The sequence below is a fragment of the Lissotriton helveticus genome, chromosome 12 (genome assembly GCF_964261635.1).
Source record: "Lissotriton helveticus chromosome 12, aLisHel1.1, whole genome shotgun sequence".
In the NCBI taxonomy this organism is placed as follows: Eukaryota; Metazoa; Chordata; class Amphibia; order Caudata; family Salamandridae; genus Lissotriton; species Lissotriton helveticus.
Genome location: NC_136073.1, coordinates 905,767,226 through 905,784,023, shown reverse-complemented (window position 1 = coordinate 905,784,023; position 16,798 = coordinate 905,767,226).

Sequence of the window (16,798 nt, the reverse complement as noted above, 5' to 3'; positions counted from 1 at the left end):
AAGTCAGTAACCTTGCTACCCAGTAGCCAGCCTTCCAAAGCCTTAGTGGCACAATCAACAAAGTCAGACCAGTCCTGAGACTGAGTTTTCTGGGTGTCTCTGAACAGCAACCTGTACTGCTCAGTGGTTAAACCAAACCCATCAACCAGTGCATTTTTCAGGACCTGGTAATCATTAGCATCCTCTACTCTTGTAGTGAGGAGCTTATCTCTACCTTTACCATCAAAGGAGAGCCACAGTATAGCTGCCCACTGACTCGGGAATGCACTGCACAGTGCAGGCCCTCTCCAGAGCAGCCATCCATTTCTGGATATCATCCCCTTGCTTAAAGGGGGGCACTATTTTTGTCAGGTGTTTAGTATCTAAACCCTTCTCTCTATCTCTTGGGAGATTGCTGCCACCAGTGGGTGCTAACCCACTTATCTGCTGCTCTCTAGCAAAGGCAAGCTTCTCTTTGGCCAGGGCAAGTTCTTCCCTTTCAATCCTCAGTTCAGCTTGTCTCATCCTAGCTTCATGCTCCCTTCTCTGAGGGGAAGTGAATCTCCTCTGTGGAGGATTCCTTCTCCCCTGAGAAGAGGCATTAGAGTGCAGAGATCTATTGGAGTCCCTAGAAAGAGATCTATCTCTCCTAACTCCAAGGTTAGGCCCACCTCGGGTTAGTACTGGGGGTCCCCCAGATCCTAGCCCAAGTAAGTCTAAGTTGGTCCTAGTTAGCCTTCTGACTACCTCAAGACCTTTGTCTACCTCATCCCCAGAGAGTTCCTCCTGATCCCCCTCCTCAACTGCTGAATCAGTGTTGGGGAGGTCTGGATCCCCAGAGGTTCCCTCTAAGGCTGGCATGTTCTCATGTAACTGAGAAAGCTTTCTGGCATCATATGTCTCTAAGAGACCTATCAGAAAGGGAATGGTGGGGTTAGACCCCTGCTTCAGTTTTCTGGAGACACAGATTTGTCTCATCTCCTGGAAACTGAGAGCTGCATATCTTGAAGTGACCTGTGGAGGGTCAACACTGACCAGGGGAGTCTCAGTAGATTCTCCCTGGGTAGACATGCTTTTCTAGTGAGGTGTAAGTGCTGCACTTACCTACACTATATGTTTGCCTACTGATCCCTTGCTAGAGTTGTAGTTTAGGGTGTGCTAGGCCCTAGGAGCTACAACAGCTGGTTCAGTAGAACTCAGAGTATTCTAAGCTAAGTTATATGTACCTTTCGTACTTATGTGATCTTTCACAAGATATTCTTAGGGCATGTGTGGTAAAACAACAGCAAGCTCAAATCCCAACCGCTGCTCACCAATGTGAGAAGTTGGCCTGATGTGCAGTGTTCACTATTCTAGTGATCACTATATATCAGTCCAAACAACCCTTATTGATGATTGGTTGTAAGTCAACCTTATAGACCAGCTATCCTAGTAGCATGGATACGAGCAGTCTAAGGCTAAGACTCTAGAGGGCGTGTTAAGCCAGCTGTTTTACCATCACATTACCCCTTGAACACCCAGTGAAAGGACACCACACAAGTTGTTATGAAAATAAACAGTGTATTTATTTATAACAAGACTACCCTGGCTCTTTATGAGACAGGGAGCTAAGCACACAACAAAACTCTTACGAAAATACTTAAGTTAGCACGTTATACACAAATGCCCGAGGGGCACGAAAAACCATATACTTTAAAAGTGGAATGCGAATTACTAGCAGGTAAGTAACAGTTCTAATAGGCTTTGGAATCGCTAGGACTGGACTAGGGAATCGTTAGATTACTACTAGGAGGCCCAGGGGACTCGGGTGCAGAGTGTGCACTCTCACGCGGGATGCGGGACAAAGTCTATGGAAGCTAGAATTCACAAAGTTAGTGTTCACGGGCGAACCCGACCTGGTAGGGAGAAAACGACAGTGGATCCTGACCCTTGGATAGTGAGGCTATGCTGGGACACCAAAGTGCCGAAGTTACCTAGCCCAGGGGCTGCAGCTGCATAGGTCTGAAAAGACGTCGGGGATCTCGTTGCCGGACCAGGAGCCTGGAAGGAAGAAGTTGCTGGCAGGCGACCAGTGAAGAAAAGTTCGATGGATCCAAGCCTGGATCAAGGAAGAAGAAAACCTGAAAGCAGAGGGGACCAAGTTCTTGAATCACTAGCCAGTGATTAAGTGGGCACCAGGATGGCACCGGGCGAAGTCACCGCAGTCAGGTGAGTGGGCGCTGCTGGGCTCTGCAGTCTCTCGGACCAGGAGGCGTTGTCGGCGACCAGGATGGAGGGGCGAGCTGTCCCACGAAGGTTCTTGCTGTCGACGTCGCTGGACCCAGGATTGGGCAACAAGTCTTGGCAAATGCAAGGCCCACGCGGTGGACCTAAAATGGCGTCTTGGGTGGACCAGGAGGGTCCAGGGTACTTCTCCGATGGAGGGACGCAAGGGCCAGTCTGGAGCAACCAGACCAGCAGCAGAAATGTCGTCGGGCGTCGTCAGGAAGGCCACAAGCCAGCGGGCTAGTAGCCAAACAACGCGGTGAGCAGTAAAAAGCAGAAGGGCCCCACGCAGATCGTGGAGATGCTGGGGGGCTGCTCTTCGGTGCTGGAGCTGCTCAGGGTGGGGGCTTCTCGGACCCCAAAGCACTCACCAGGAATTCACTCGGCGGGCTTGTTGTTCAGAAGTCGTGCAGTCTTGAAGATGGCCGGTCCCTCGAGGTCTCGTCACACCCACGAATCTCAGCGTGACTGATGATGTAGGTAGAGGTCAGAGGTGCCAGGGAAGCCGGTTCTCGTCGAGCTGGGCAGTCGGATTCCGGAGGAAGGACTTGCAGCAGACCGCAGTGTTCTGTAGATGGTGCCTGCGGATGCAGGGTGACTACTCCTTAGTCACAAGGGAGAAATCTTAGGAAGAAGTCTTGAGTTCCTTTCGTGGAAAGTAGTTTCAGGATTCAAAGATGATCTGATTTGGAAGGGGGCCAGTCTCTACCTTTATCCTGTAAAAAGGGGCTGGCACGCGACTAAGTCCTGCCCTATGGGTGGGACTAGGAGGGGGGTGGTTACACCCACTTCCTTGGCGGGCTTTTCCCCAGCACAGGGTCTGGAGTGACCCTGGAACTGGTTCCAGCCAGCCTATGCACAGTGAGCACCGGGGTGCCACGTGCAGTCACCTTCCTCTAAAGCCCTGCCTACCTACAATACACAAAACCCTGTCTGGGACGGTGCTGGCACCGCCCCTGGCAGGAAACCCTTTGTCCTTATCTCCTGCTCTGGGAGGACTCCCAGCAGCAGGAGGGCAGACTTGTGTCTCGGTGGCAGCATCCATTTTGTGGATGCTAAGGCTCTGTCTGACTTTTAACCGGGTTATAGGTTACATGCATGTCGTGTCCCTCTAGAAGGGTGGAATGCTAACCCCGTCGCCAGAATTGGCGAGGGGTTAGTATTCCAATTCGTATGACACCTTACTCGACATGTTTTGATAAAGCGATACCAGAGTTGGCATTTAACCGCGAGGATTATAATGCACTTAAGAGTATATGGTATGCGATATCATGGAAACGGCTAAGGGATGGATCCCGAAAGCCGCAGACAGGCTCAGCTCATGCCAGAGCACCATCTCACACGATTCCAAGCACTCTGCCTTCAGGATTGTTAAGGCCTGCCATAGGAGTGACTGATAGGAGATCTGTGTGTCCATTTTAGGGTTAGATATAGGTATACTATATCTAAAGCAAAGGGTGATTACACCACCTTGCCCCAGCTGTCAAGCAGCCAGTTGTGTCAGATTTGGATGGCCAGCCAGGGGTGGCATAATACATGCTGCAGCCCCTGGTAGGCCCTGGGTACACCTATGCCCTGGGTACCTAAGGTACACTGTACAGGGACTGATAAGGTGACTCAGTATCCAATTTAGATATGTACCTAAGGTACATGGAATCCATTTTACAGAGAGAGCAGTAGGCCTGGGGTCCTGAATAGCAGGGCCCCAGGTCAACTAAGTCAGAAAACCAGCAAAACACCAGGCAAAAAGTTGGGGGCAACCATAGTCAGGGATCAACCTTCCTACACCAGCCGGGACGGAAATACAACTGGCAGAGAGATCCCAAATCTCCTTTGTTTTTTGTCTTAAGCCCTGATGAAGTCTTGGGTTCACTACCCAGACGAAACACGTGTTGAAGAACATAAAAGAACTTCTGAAATGTTGATTGTTTCTTAAAGTATTTGCATTATCGTCATATGTTTGTTGGATCTCCATTGACAGAGTACTTACTCTACAACTAATTCAGACGTGTGCACAGGCTTTGTTCCATGTGTATCAGACATCTGGTCTGTAATTTAGGAGGTTTGGGGGTCAACCCCTTCCTGGAGGCACCGTCCAAACAAGGACAGAAGGTGACTGGTGTACATATAGTGGAGGCGCCATTTTTCCTACCTATCCATATCAACCCAGGGTGAGAATCCTGCCCCTATGCCAACAGTGCCCGTCATGAAAATGGATCAACGATCACCCCTGGCACCGCGGCCTCCTGCCCCATATACTCATGCCTCAGTTGCAGCACTGCCACCATTCAGTGAACTAGCTGATCCAGCCACGCAGCACTGAGATGGCACTCCTGCAATGGATGCCTACAGAACTACTTTTGCTCCACTTACGAAGCCATCTGAGCAGTGAAGAGGTCTTTGCTGATACATTTTGGTGGGGCAGAACTATTTGAATTATTTGCAAACTTGCCTAACACGGGGGGACAATGACTTTGATGCTGCCATAGCTGACCTGAGTAGACATTTTGATCCGCAGTTCAATCCCGAGTGTGAGCGTTTCAAACTATGCCAAGCCCGGCAGGCGGAGAAAGAATCTTCTATGCACTGCTCTGAAAGTTGGCGAGCAGGTGCATGAACATCAACCAACCGGAAGAGATCTGTGGCCAGGTGAAGCAGGGCTGCAAGACAGCGGTGCTCAGATGCCTCATGTTGAGGCAGCCAAGCATCTCCCTGGACGACATCCTTGTCTTAGCCCGTGCACATGAGCTGTCCAACAGCAGGGCAGATTATATGGAGGTAGCCCTAGGAATTAATTTGGTTGTATGTCAATACAACGCGGTTATTACACTGCACTACCGTTACAACGCGGGCTTTAAAACGCAAGTCGTTACCACGACTTGCGCTGTAGGGTGCTGGACTTAGGAATAGTAAAATTTACTATTCCAACACCAGCCGACATACAGTAGGGAAGGTGTTGGAATAGTAAATCTACTATTCCTTAGCCTAGAGCGCCCTCCAGCGCAAGTCGTGGTAACGACTTGCGTTGTATTGCCCGCATTGTGTAACAACCGTGTCGTAATGGATGTTCCCCATTAATTCTGCCTCATGAAGGGCCCTGAAAGTGGTAAAGGTGAAGGAGGAAAGGGTTGATGTGACCCAGAGGTGCCAGGGGCCTACCCGCATGCCTGACACATCAAAACTGTAAGGGATTGGTGTGGCAGCTGTGATCTGGAGCATTGGACACTGAATGCCTGCCCTGCAAGACGGTGAGGCTACACCAACTGCAGAAAAATGAGTCATTTTGCCAAGGTGTGTAGAGGCGAGCGGCAAGCGACCCAGGTAGGGTACCGGAGCAGGATATCGGGGCTCTGAGCCAACTGTCTCTTGATGAGTGGGGGACAGAAGATACACCCGACATGAGCATGCAAGGCGGTCAAGTGGATGATGAAGTGGATGATGTAGTATTCATGGTGTTGTGGAAAGGGGGGCAACAGGAAATTGACCCTCATGTGTGTACTGTGGAGATTGTGGTTGCCTTCATAACTGCCTTAATAGACAATGGGGGATCTGTGAGCGTCCTGGACTCAGCACAGTTAAATAAGATCATGCCACTCCCAAATCTAGCTGCCACCAAGGCCCAGATATACGCCAATGGGGGCACCGAGCCTCTATTCTTGAAAGGACAGCAGAAGTTGACGCTGTGAGCGAAGGCCGCTCCACCAGAGCAAGGTTCCATGTCACAGAGGAAGAGACTAGTACCCTGTTGGAGTGCCACACTGCGGAAGACCTAGGACTGGTGTTCTTTGCAAAGCAGGTGCATAAATCACATGCCTCGGCTCTGATGCAACCGATTCCTCAACTAATCACAGGCCTTGGTCGGCTCAAAGGTGCACTAATCCACCGGCACATTGACAAAGCAAATCAACCCACAGTGCTGCCCATCAAAGGGTCTGAATGGCGCCCAAAGGTTTTCCCAATGGTTTTCGAAGCTTGATTTCAACGTGAGCTATCACCAGCTGGAGTTAGAGTCTGCCAACCTCTTTATCGCCATGTTTTCCACTCACATAGGCTTCAGGAGGTACCAGAGGCTCAATTTTGGCATCTTGTCAGCTGTAGAGGTGTTCCAAAACACCATCAGGGAGACCCGCTCAGGGATGGTCGGTGTGGTGAACGTAAGTGATGACATTCTCATCTTCTCCGAGAGTCTTGAAGTTCACCACATGCGGCTGAGAGTCAAGTTGCAGCAACTGCAGAGTTCAGACTAACACTGCACCAGAAGAAGTGCTCTTTCTAGCAAAACTCTATTGAGTTATTTGGTTACATCTTTTCCAGAGATGGCCTGAGGGTGGACACGAGGAAGGTTGAGGCCATTCGGAAAGCGACCATTCGCAGAATGCAACAAAGGTTAGGAGCTTTCTAGGCTTGGTAGCGTACTGCAGCAGGCTCATCTCATACCTGGCCACCCTATCAGAACCACTGATGTTCCAAACAAGAGCGGACGGAAAAAGCGAAGTACCAGCGATAAGTACCAGCGATTTGTGCAGGTCCCAAAATAAACTGCATGATGTACGACCCCACTCAAAGGCGAATCAGAGACTAAGACCTTTGTAACAGCCAGGTGAGGGGTTCAGAGCAAAGTGGGGAAGGTATGTAGTGAGCCTTACCTGGCCCTTGTCAGTGGTGACCTACGCCCCAGATGTACTTGCGCGTCACCTTCTGGGCAGGGGCAGTCAGAGACGATAAATAAAAGGGCAGGGGACCGCAGGAGGTCTTCTGCCCACATTGGGATGCTGGTGTGTGCGTGTCATTTATGGTTGGCTGCAGGCCCTGTTCTCAGGAGTGTAGCAACACACAGAGACCAGGTATAATGGGGGCAAGGAAGCACTGAAGACAAGACATTGGAGATTGACTGCAGTTTGTGCGTGTTATTTCCAAGGTCCATTTTCATTGGCCTTTGCGTGCGTGTTTTTTTTGTAACAGAACACGCAATAGGCCATGGGCGGTCGCGTAGCTCCGCCCATGGCCTATTGGTGTATTTTACGTGCACCAGAGGCCATATGTTTTGAATTATCGCGGCTTGACAGCCGCGATAATTCGAAACATATGCTCGCATTGGCGCGCGCGCGCACCAGTCGCTGGCTTTTTTTTTTGTAGTTCGCGATCGCTTTAGATCGCCTTCATTTCTCATCTCCTTGTTTTCATATTTCTAGAATGTCTCATTCAGGAGCTTCCCCTGGAGGAGTGGGAGAAACCGGCGCCGATAAACCGGAAGAGCAGCAAGTCCGTGAGGTGAGTCCCTTCCTGCCCCTGGTGTGATCTGTGTTTGGCTGCAGTCTTCACCCGCTTCAGTGTCGGTGTGTGGATTTATCGAACTTCACTGCGCCTGAGGTTCCATATCTGGCTTTTCGGACAACAAAATGATGCATTATGGGATTTGTAGTTTTGCTTTTAATGTTGCAGGTGCTCAAAATCCATTTGCCTCTTGGTCTCTCTCACTTCTCCCTGCATATCAGTTGTTAGCAGCTTCATCACTGACACACTGTGTGACTTTGGGCTTTGTTCTGGCCCTCTCGCTCATGGACCCAAGTACAGCTGTTTAAGGCAGGTGGAGTTAGCAGCTGTGCTCATTCATTCGTTCACTGTCACAATCTTGGTCACAGGTCAGGAACTGTCAATAGACAGGTTAGCAGCCGGTTTTGCCGTTCCTTCGTGTCTCTGCTTTCATATGTGTGCAAACGGAACCTGCGATGTGAGGTGTGTGTTTGTTAGCAGTGTGCGCTCAGCTCAGACGCTGTGCCCTCGGCTTCGCGTGTCTTTTCATTGTACTGTCTCTCTGGGTTCATGTCAGTGTCTTCCCAGTCACCCACGGACCAGGACTCCTGGGTGTCCGCGGCACGTCAGTTTCTGTGAGGACTCATCCTTTCCCAGTGTGTGAGACTCCCCTGTGTCCGGCTCTGTGTCTCCATGAGCCTGTCTCTTAGCTTTCTGTGTCACCCCATATGTTTGCTCCTCCATAAGCACGCGCCCAACCCCCCGGAATGCACATCTCCCCGATGTCCATGACTCTCTATTGTCATCCTATCTGCATCTCTCGGGGTCCATTGCTCTCCCTGTGTCCGCGACTCCCTGTGTCTTCCTTTGTTCGCGTCGCCCAAATGTCTCTGAACCCCATTGTCTTAGTGTCCATGGCTCAGTCTCTCAGTGTCAATCGCGCAAGGTGTTTGAGGAGAGGAGTTGGCCTAACAGCTAGGGCGGTCGACCTCAAATCTGGGGAACTGGGTTCCAGTTGCGGCTGTGACGCTGAACATCCTGTGATTCTGGGCAAATCACTTAACCTCCCCATGCCTAACAAAAATGAATGTGTCCTCATGTAATGCAACTGGTGCTATGTAAAGCGCTTTGATACCCGATGCAGGTCAAGTTCGCGCTATATAAAACTGTAAAAAAATAAAAAGTTTGCAGGGTTTCTCTGTCTCTCTCCCCCAGTGTCTGCGACTTCTGAGGTTGCTGTCTTTGTGTCTCTTAGTATCTCTGTGTCGCTCTGTGTCCGTCATTCTAGGTGTGCAGCTCTTGTCTTCTAGTGTCTGCAGGCTCTGTTGTCTGTCTGTCTCTTAGTGTCTGTGTCTCCCAGTGTCAGAGTGCTTAATTTGTGTAAAAAGAAAAATCAAGTGCCAGGGCCCTCACCAGTGGACCACCGTAGCTTGCACCGCCCTTTGCAACTGCCAGCTCTGCCAACGACAGTACCCACACAACTACCAACCATCTTGCTCCTGCAAGTGTGACAATTCAGACTATTACAGGCATCCAAATCTATAAGAATGGTTGGGAGGCAGGTTTCAGTTGTTTTTAATGCATATTGAATTAATAAATGTTGTTCTGCTTATCTTTAAATTTCACAAACAGAGCCATCTTGTGGCAGCTGTCATAAGTACCAGTGTTGACAATTAAGTGTCGGTGCTGAGCATCGGAAACCACTGGCTCAAATTAAGCTCTGTGTCTGCCTCTCCCATTTGTCTGATTCTCTCTTTGTTGCATCTTCAAAAGTCTTTATCACCCAGTATCTGCGGCCCATCTCTTTTTCTGTTTCTTAGTGTCTCTTTCTCTCGGTGTCTGAGACACTCTGTCTGCCTCTCCCATATGTGTGAGTCTCCCTGTGTTGCATGTTGCATCTCGCAAAGTCTATCTCTTCTAGTGTCTGCAGGCTCTGTGGTCCATCTGTCTCTTAGTGTTTGTGTCTCCCAGTGTCTGTGAGTCACTCTGTCTGCCTCTCCCATGTGTCTGATACTCCCTGTGTTGCATCTGCCAAGGTCTTTATCGCCCAGTGTCTGCAGGTTCTGTGGTCCATTACTGTGTCTCTGTTACACAGTGGCTCTCTCTGTGACAGTGTCTGTGATACCCATGTCTCTGCCTCTCCCATGTGTCTGTCTCTCTCCCATGTGTCTGCATCTGCCAAGGTCTGGCTCTCCCAGTGTCTGCGAGGTCTGTGGTCCATCGCTGTGTCTCTGTGACACGCTGCCTGTGTATCCCAGTGTCTGTGATACCCATGTATCTGTCTCTCCCATGTGTCTGTCTCTCTCCCATGTGCCTGCCTCTCCCATGTGTCTGTCTCTCTCTCCCATGTGTCTGCCTCTCCCATGTGCCTGCCTCTCCCAGTGTCTGCGGGGTCTGTGGTCCCTCTGTGTCTTAGTGTCTGTGTCTCTCCGTGTCTGTGATACCCATGTGTCTTTCTCTCCCATGTGCCTTCATCTCCCATATGCATCTCCCAAGGCCTGTCTCTCCCAGTGTTTGCAGGTTCTGTGGTCCATCTCTGTGTTGCTCTTAGTGTGTGTCTCCCATATTCTGTGTCCCCCAGAGTTATGATTCCCATGTGTCTGCCTTTCCAATGTACATCTCCGATGTGCCTGCATCACCCAAAGTCTGTCTCTCCCAGTGTCTGTGAGTTCTGTGGCCCGTCTCTGTGTCTCCATGAGCCTGTCTCTCCCATGGGCTTGTCTCTCTCATGTGCCTTTAACTCCCATGGTCTTTCTCTCCCAGAGTCGGCAGGCTCTGTGGTCTACATCTGTCTCTGTGTCTCTTAGTGTCTGTGTCTCCCAGTGTCTGTGACTGCCTGTGTTTGCCTCTCCCTGTGTTTCCATCTCTCCTACTTCTGTGACTCCCTCCTGTCTCCCAGTGTGTGTTCCTCGTGTCATGCCTTCGCCCTCCGCTGTTAGTCTCCCAGTGCCTGTGACTCCCCAGTGGCCTCTGGTGTCTCCACACATCAGTGGGTACAAGTGAGAAGCTGCAGGGTGATTAAGGGCTGCACTATCAGAGTGACTGCGTGAGTGAGAGTGACTGCAGAGTGAGAGTGACTGCAGAGTGAGAGTGACTGCAGAGTGAGAGTGACAGCATGAGTGACTGCAGAGTGAGAGTGACAGCATGAGTGACAGAAGAGTGAGAGTGACAGCATGAGTGACAGCAGAGTGAGAGTGACAGCATGAGTGACAGAAGAGTGAGAGTGACAGCATGAGTGACAGCAGAGTGAGAGTGACAGCATGAGTGACAGTAGAGTGAGAGTGACAGAATGAGTGAGAGTGACTGCAGAGTGAGAGTGACTGCATGAGTGACTGCAGAATGAGAGTGACAGCAGAGTGAGAGTGACTGCAGAGTGAGAGTGACTGCACGAGTGAGAGTGACTGCATGAGCGAGAGTGACTGCAGAGTGAGAGTGACTGCAGAGTGAGAGTGGCAGTAGAGTGAGAATGACAGCATGAGTGAGAGTGACTGCAGACTGAGAGTGACTGCAGAGTGAGAGTGACTGCAGAGTGAGAGTGACTGCAAAGTGAGAGTGACAGCATGAGTGATAGCAGAGTGAGAGTGACAGCATGAGTGAGAGTGACAGCACGGGTGACTGCAGAGTGAGTGAGAGTGACTGCAGAGTGAGAGTGACAGCATGAGTGATAGCAGAGTGAGAGTGACAGCATGAGTGAGAGTGACAGCATGGGTGATAGCAGAGTGAGAGTGACAACACGGGTGACTGCAGAGTGAGAGTGACTGCAGAGTGAGAGTGACAGCATGAGTGAGTGACAGCACGGGTGACTGCAGAGTGAGAGTGACTGCAGAGTGAGAGTGACAGCATGAGTGATAGCAGAGTGAGAGTGACAACATGAGTGAGAGTGACAGCATGGGTGACTGCAGAGTGAGAGTGACTGCAGAGTGAGAGTGACAGCAGAGTGAGGGTGACAGCATGAGTGACAGTAGAGTGAGAGTGACAACATGAGTGACAGCAGAGTGAGAGTGACAGCAGAGTGAGAGTGACTGCAGAGTGAGAGTGATAGCATGAGTGACAGCAGAGTGAGAGTGACAGCATGAGTGACAGCAGAGTGAGAGTGACTGCAGAGTGAGAGTGACTGCAGAGTGAGAGTGACAGCATGAGTGATAGCAGAGTGAGTGACTGCAGAGTGAGAGTGACTGCAGAGTTAGAGTGACTGCAGAGTGAGAGTGACTGCAGAGTAAGAGAGACTCAGCAGTGTGAGTGTTCCAGAGAGAGAAGGGTATGCTTGTGCGCTTACACGGTGCACTAACACACAGGAGCTAAAACAAAGAACAGTTGAACACGTGTCTTGGGAGCTTCATGGAGGCAGCCGGCCCTCTGTGAGGGGAGCAGCAAGGAGGGTACGCCCCAACCAATCAAGCGCAACTACTCACAACCTACTGTACGATTACAACACAGGCTAAAGGGCAGAGCTAGGTCTTTTCGCATTACGTAGGGTGAGCAGTGTGTGAGTGTGTAGGGTGAGCAGTGTGTGAGTGTGCAGGGTGAGCAGTGTGTGAGCATGCAAGGTGAGCAGTGTGTGAGCATGCAGGGTGAGCAGGGTGTGAGTATGCAGGGTTAACTGTGTGTGAGCGTGCAGGGTGAACATTGTGTGAGTGTGTAGGGTGAGCAGTGTGTGAGTGTGCAGGGTGAACATTGTGTGAGTGTGTAGGGTGAGCAGTGTGTGAGTGTGTAGGGTGAGCAGTGTGTGAGTGTGCAGGGTGAGCAGTGTGAGAGTGTGTAGGGTGAGCAGTGTGTGAGTGTGTAGGGTGAACAGCGTGTGAGTGTGCAGGGTGAACAGCGTGTGAGTGTACAGGGTGAGCAGTGTGTGAGTGTGCAGGGTGAACATTATGTGAGTGTGTAGGGTGAGCAGTGTGTTGGTGTGTAGGGGCAGTGTGTGAGTGTGCAGGGTATGAAAACTCGAACTTAGTCCACCACACACACACACATAATGAAATGAAATAAAATGAAAATGATTTTTGTAAAGCGCATGTAGCTGCCCTGAGGCGTCCAAGCGCTGAGATTGAAAGCAAGAGTGCGGCTGCAAAAGGGTAATATAACCAATAAAAGTTCTATTTATTAAACAAGAACGTTTTTAATTGTTTGCGAAAAGAAGTGAGTTCTGGATTGGACCTTAGATATTGGATATAGATAACACCACACACATAAGACCACGCACATAAGACCACACACATAAGACCTCACACATAAGTCCACACACACACCACCCCCCCACACACACACACACCACACACACACCACCACACACACACTCTCACACCACACTCACCGCCACACACTCACCACCACACACGCAACCACACACACAACCACACACACACACCACCAGCCATCAGTGCACGCTTTCACTGGGCACAAACACCACCAGCCGTCAGTGCACGCTTTCACCAGGCACACACACCACCAGCCGTCAGTGCACGCTTTCACCAGGCCACACACCACCAGCCGTCTGTTCACGCTTTTACCAGGCACACACCTCCAGCCGGCAGTGCACGCTTCCACCAGGCACACACACCACCAGCCATCAGTGCACAATTTCTACAGGCACACACACCACCAGCCATCAGTGCACACATCAACTGTTAACGGATCCACAATTAACTATTGTAGCAATCGCAGTATGGCGCACTTTACTTTTAAACATATTCATCTAAAGCGCAGCATGCCACCATTGCTACAATTCCAATCCAACCCACATAACTCCACTACACACCACATGCATACACTCCATAACACATGGCTTAAAGACATTGCCATTTACAATGCCATTAGCTTTTACTCAAATAAATCCGAGACCTATTGCATTTCCAATGCTTGTTTTTTGTTATGTCTTCTGGATTCCACATATTGCTTGAAAGAACAAGCTTTAACTAATGAAGACTTTCATTACACTAGGCATCTGCTGCATTCAACTGAGCTGCCTTCGGAGGCAGCAGGCCGATAAATCTACTCCATGGGCTACTGTACAAGGTCATACAGCTGAATCCTGTGGAAAGTTAATGAGGCCTTGGCAAGCAGTTCCCTTTACATTCTGACACTTCCATATTCTTTTAAATTCTGTTCAGTTGCCTGAACAAAATTATTTGTATAATAACAATAACATTTATAGAAAACATTGATTTCAATGTCCAGTTTTGAGATACCGCAGGATGTGTGCTTGCTTTTCTTCCAGTATTTTGAAATATTTTCCTTTTACATCTTTAACAATACTTTACATACAAACATTGGCAAAGCCAACAGCTCTGCTCTCACATTATAAAGGTGAGACCAACTGACTTTGCCAATGATTGTTTGCTTTCAAACTCTAGTCACACTGTTTTAATTCATCTTCAGTTTGTGTTTTCTTTTTTTAGAGAAAATCATATTTATGTTATGTATTAGTTTTGTTGTGAGAGTAAGTGGGGCCTTCAAACTCCTTCAGAGTTTTTTCAAAATGTATTTTTTCCTTACAAATAGACAATGCCATATGAGCCACACATGTGCAGTGTGAGGTGGCCATAGGTCAGGGGGACAGTTCTGTCAAATTTCCAATGTCCATTCATGATGTGCAGCTACAGTCCAACTTTTCCTTGAATTCTGGTACTTGTGGTCTTTTTTTCTTCAATTATAAAATAGTGTTACAAGTCCCAGAATTCAAATCAAAACTGGCCTAGCACATCATGCCTGGATCTGGGAAACTTGACAGATATGGATGTAGTGGGCACCGGGCCACTTTCAGGGCTGACCTATGCCCTGGATGTACTTGCACAGCATTCTCTGGCCGGGCGCAGCAAAAGGCTTCAAATAAAAGGGCCAAGGACCACAAGTGGTCTTGCGCCCGTACTGTGAAGCTTGTGTGTGCATGTGTCATTTATGGTTGGTACCAGGCACCGTCCTCAGCAGTGTAGCAACACATGGAGGCCTGATACATTTGGCAACGAGATCATTGCCCATACGGACAAGATGCTCTCCTGCAGGAACATCGGCTATCAGACCGGCGGCCTCACCCTGCAGCTCTGCTACAACACATAGGTGTGATCATTGCAACTTGCACGTCTTGTCAGCGCATCGGGCCTGCAGGTGCATGCTGACGCTGCCCGCCTACCTGACTCCTGGATGGGATTGAGTCCTCGGTGGGCCCTCACAACCACACCCTGTCTATTGGAGGCTGCACCTGGAGGGAAGTGAGCCGACTGAAGGCCCGGCCCACCCAGGGGCATTTCTAAGTGCCCAAGCGGCAAGGCAGGCTGAGCCAAAGGCGAGAAGAGGCCTGCTCTGACCAAGACAACAGGAGCACCTCATGTACGGCCTGCTGGGTGGCTGTAAGATAGTCAATTTACAGCAGAAACTCTCACAGTATCAGGGACAAGGGGCACTGCAGGGTTGATAACCCTTTGGGTGTGCTGGTCAGCATTCACATTGTAAGTGCCATGGCAGACGACACCAAAGTCTGCAGCTGCAGCCTGCGCCCCAATAACACACCCTTGTGGGTGTTCTGCAGACATTCAACAAACTAATTGATCCTGCGACAGGTGTCCCCAGGTGGAAGACATGGGTGAGAAGGCTGAACAACTATTTCCTAGCCACCCAGGAGAATGATGGTGCAGTCAATCACTCCTTGCTACTCCACTATGTGGGGAAGGAGATTTATAAACTGTTTGACCTTCTCCGTAACACAGGAACAGCGGATGACTACGAAGCAGCGGTACAGGCTCTCAACGCTCGCTGTGACGCTGAGCTAAATCCCAATTTTAAACACTTTAAGCTACACCAGGTTCACCAGCATAAAGGAAAATCAATTGACACCTTCTATGCTTGCTTCCGCGAGCTGGCCGGCACGTGTACGGCGGATTATCAGCCCAAAGAGATCAGGGTGCAGATCATCCATGGGTGCAGGCTCAAGACCCTAAGGGGCCTAATACTACAACAGCCAAAGATCAGCTTGGATGACATACTCATCTTGGCGAGGTCACATGACCTGTCGACTGTGACGGCCACTGAAATGGACATGGCTACGTCACAACCACCCAGCAAGATGCACAGTATGAAAGTGAAGCACGCGGATGCCATCTCCACAAGAACGCAAACAGCCAGGCTTGAGGTGAGCATCTCAGCACCATCGGTTGGGCAATGCAGGAACTGTGGATGAGAGGAACACCCTCTAGAAAATTGCCCGGCTCAGAGGATGACAAGCTCGAGCTGTAGTAAGCCTAACCGTTTTTCCAAGCTGTGCAGGGGAGGACCAAGAGGCCGAGGAGCCCATGGGTGGCGAACCCTAATGAAAGCCAACCGTCAGCTCTTGCTGGATGACCCAGAACACCAGGGAGTGGCAAAGCTCCACATGCGGGCTGGCACTCTAACATAAGGAATAGTATAATTTACTATTCCAACACCTTCCCTACTGTTGCATAGGCTGGAGTTGGAATAGTAAATTATACATTCCTAATGTTACACCACCATCTACTGCAAGTCGATGTAATGACTTGTGCAGTAATGACATCACGTTGCAACAATGCTGTCATTGTAACAACCGCGTTGTTATGAAACGTGATGTATTTGCATGCTTTGTAGCATTCTATATTTTCACAGAACATCTCAAACAGCACAGGAACCAAAAACCCACATGCGTGGTTGAATTCGCTGGATCAGCTGTCCAGGCCCTCATTAACAAGGGGGCCTCCAAGACTGCAATGGGGTGCAACAGTACCAACACCTCTGTACACGGCCTGCCCTGTCCCCATCGAACACGACGAGCTACACCTACGCTGGGGACACACTTCTGCCACTCAAGAGACTCATGAATGTGTGTGTCCGATCAAATGTCCAGGAGATCACTGCAGCATTCCATGTCGTTGACAAGAAAGCAGACACCCTGCTGGGGTGTTACATGCCAGAAAATAGGGGCTCTGTGTTATTTGCCCAGAATGTGCAGGCATGCCAAGTGGATGAGCTGTTGGACCAATTCCCTGGACTGTTCAACGTGTTAGGCTGTCTGCAAGCTCTGCCAATTCACCTACACATGGGACAAGACCGTCAAGCAGGTGGCGCTATATCATTGCCGGAGGCCTTTCCACCTGCAGATGTTGGTGGAAAAAGAGCGGGATAAACTGAAGAGCCTGAGAGTGATTTCAAAAGTATACGGCCCAAAACTGTGGGTGTCACCAATGGTGATCACTGAAAAACCAAAACAACATGGCTAGGTACGCCTATGCATTGTGCCGCCTGAACAAGAGATGGTACAAAAGAGAGGCACATTACTCCCACAATGGATGATATTATAGCG